This window comes from Tamandua tetradactyla, chromosome 3, assembly GCF_023851605.1.
Source record: "Tamandua tetradactyla isolate mTamTet1 chromosome 3, mTamTet1.pri, whole genome shotgun sequence".
NCBI classification, from domain to species: Eukaryota; Metazoa; Chordata; class Mammalia; order Pilosa; family Myrmecophagidae; genus Tamandua; species Tamandua tetradactyla.
The window spans coordinates 43032527-43035667 of NC_135329.1; positions in this window are offsets into that span (position 1 = coordinate 43032527).

Here is a 3141-nt window from a genome sequence, read left to right on the forward strand (position 1 = left end):
ATAAGATAAAGACTGTGACAGTATAACTTAGCAATGCCTAGAGTGAACAATGATGGTGATAAATGTACAAGTATAAGAAAGTTTTTGCATAAGGGAGAACAAATGAATTTCAACATTTCAAGGTGTTGGAAAAGGGTTGGTATATAAGAAAAAATACAAGCAATGCTTAAATAGGGTCTACATATAGCAGTAGCATTGTAATATGCTTCAATTGAATGCAACAAAGGCAATTTGCCAAAGCTAAATGAAAATAAGCAGGGGATTTGGGGCAGGGGTATGGGATTCTTTACAGAAGAAATGGAAATGTCCTCATGTAGATTGTGGTGGTGAAGGCATGGCTATCTGATTATAACAGGAACCATGATTTTTTATGTAGGTTAGATAGTATGATGTGTGAATAAAACTCCTTAAAATGAACAGAGAAATATCAGTGCTTGAGAAAATGCAAAGAGAGAGATATACCTATTCACTCTTGGTAAGGAAGTAGAGTGGTGCAGCTTTTCTGGAGGTCAGTGTGGTGGCTGCTCAGGAGGCTAGGGGTAGGGTCGATATGTGATCCTGCAACCCCATAGTTAGGTGTATACTCAGAGGAATTGAGAGTAGGGACATGAATGGACATTTGTAGACAGGTGGTTATGGCAGCAGTGTTCATGAATTGCAATGGATGGAGGTGACCTAAGGATACATCAACTGAGGAATGGAAAGGGGAGATTTGGTGCATACATACAATGGACTGTGGAGTGGCTGCATGAAGGAGTGAAGTCGTGGAGCATGCAATTAGGTGAATGAACCTTGAGGACAATAAGTTGAGTGAAATAAGCCAGACAGTATTATAATTACAAATATTATAATGCCTCACTAATATAGACTAACCATAATGTGCAAATTCTGAGAACTGAATTCAAGAGCATAGGGTATCAGGTGAAGGCTGATTACTATTGTAAAGTTTCCTAGATTGTAAGCTATTACCTCAGTCACATCTATTCCAGAGTTATAACTGCTATTTCTGAATTGTGAGATGTTGAGCTCTTGTATATGACCTGGTCATTCCATGGAACTTTGGGTATTTGCGTGACACCTGAGAGTCAGAGCTAGAGTTCTGCAACTATGGTTGTCAGCATTACCCCATAGATAGATTGTTAAAAACACTGAAAAAGTGATCAGACTACAATTAGAGATATAAATAAAGCTGATCTGGGTAGGACTAAGGTAAATCAGATCAAAGTGTAAAGTTTGATATTCACTGTAATTTAAATCTTCAACTTCTCAGTGAGACCAAAGGAAGGGATGTTTATTTGGTGCAAATTTTATATATTCAGTAGCACACTGCCTAATTTAACTTGTACAGTCATTTGAGCACCATAATTACATGGAGCTAGGAATAGGGAGTGAGATCTTTTTGGTTTTCACAGGTTGGTGTGATGCCCCAATACATCCCAGAGTAAGCTCGGCAGAAGATTAAAAAGTATTTGCAAAATTCCTTGAGAACTGTGGAAGTAGGTGGAAATATTAAAATTCTCGCAAGCACTGGGGACTGCAATTTGATGGGGCAGACCCTGGAACTTGAGGCTGGGTCTATTTTTAAAATTTTTGTAGAATCTTTATTATGCATGGTCAATGTTAAAACTGTGAAATATACGGAAACCATTGCTTGTGAAGTCATTTGCATACTTTAGCTGCAGAGGTGCAACATCTAGTTCACTGGGCTGTATGATTTGGCATTTGCTCTCTTTACTAGAGTGATAATAGTGAAATCACATTATTTCCATTCTTTTGTGTCTGGCTTAGTTTACTCAGCACTGTATCCACCAGGGTCATCCACTTTATCATATGCTTCAGGATCTCATTTCATCTTACTGTGCATAACATTCCATTGTGTATATATCATATTTTGTTTATCCACTCATCAGCTGATGGGAACTTGGATTGTTTCCATCTTTTGGAAATTATTAATAGTGCCACTATGAATATTGGTGAACAAATATCTGTTTGTATCAGTGGTTTAAACTCTTCTAGGTATATTGCCAACTAGATATTTAGTTTTCTAAGGAACTGCCAAACTGTCTTCCATAGCAGTTGTACCATTTTACATCCCCACCAGCAGTAAATAAGTGTCCCAATTTCTCCACATGCTCTCCAACATTTGTAGTTTCCTGTTTGTTTATTCGCAGCCATTCTTATAGTTGTGAGATGATATCTCATTGTTGTTTTAATTTCCATTTCCCTTATAGCTAATAAAGATACCATCTCTTTATGTACTTTTTAACCATTTGTATTTGTTCTTCAGAAGAATGTCTAGTCATATCTTTTGTCCATTTTATAATTGGGTTGTTTGTTCTTTTGTTGCTGAGTTGTATAATTTCTTTATGTACATCAGATTTCAAATCTTTATCCATTATATGGTTACCAGACATTTTCTCCCATTGAATCGGCTACCTCTTCCCCTTTTTGACAAACTCCTTTGAGGCCAGAAGCTTTTAAATCTGAGGCATTCCATTTATCTATTTTTTCTTTCATAACTTGTGCTTTGGGTATAAAATTCAAGAAGCTACCTCCTATCACTAGGTCTTGAAGATGTTTCCTTATATTTTTTTCCTAGGAGTTTTATGGTACTGGCTCTTATATTTATGTTTTTGATGCCTTTTGAGTTTAATTTTTGTAGAAGAAGTAAGATAGGGACCCTCTTTCATTCTTTTAGCTAGTGTAATCCAGTTCTCCCAAGCCCATTTATTTAAAAGACTATTCTGACCCAATTCATTGGATTTGTGGGCCTTGTCAAAGATTAATTGACCACAGATTTGATGGCCAGTTTGTGCATTCTTGATTTGGTTCTATTGGTCAATCCTGTTTTTTAGTCAGTATCATGTTGTTTTGACCACTGTGACTTTATAGCAGGCTTTAAATTCGGGAATTGTTACTCCTTCCATTTTGCTCTTCCTTTGTAGGATATCTTTAGCTATTCAAGGTTTCTTTCTCTTCCAAATAAATTTGATAACTAACTTTTCCAATCTTCCAAATAGGTTTTTGGAATTTTAATTGGGTTAGTATTGAATATGTAGGTCAATTTGGGCAGAATTGACATCTTAAGGACATTCAACCTTCCTATCCTTGAGCTCAGAATATCTTTCATCTACTAAGATC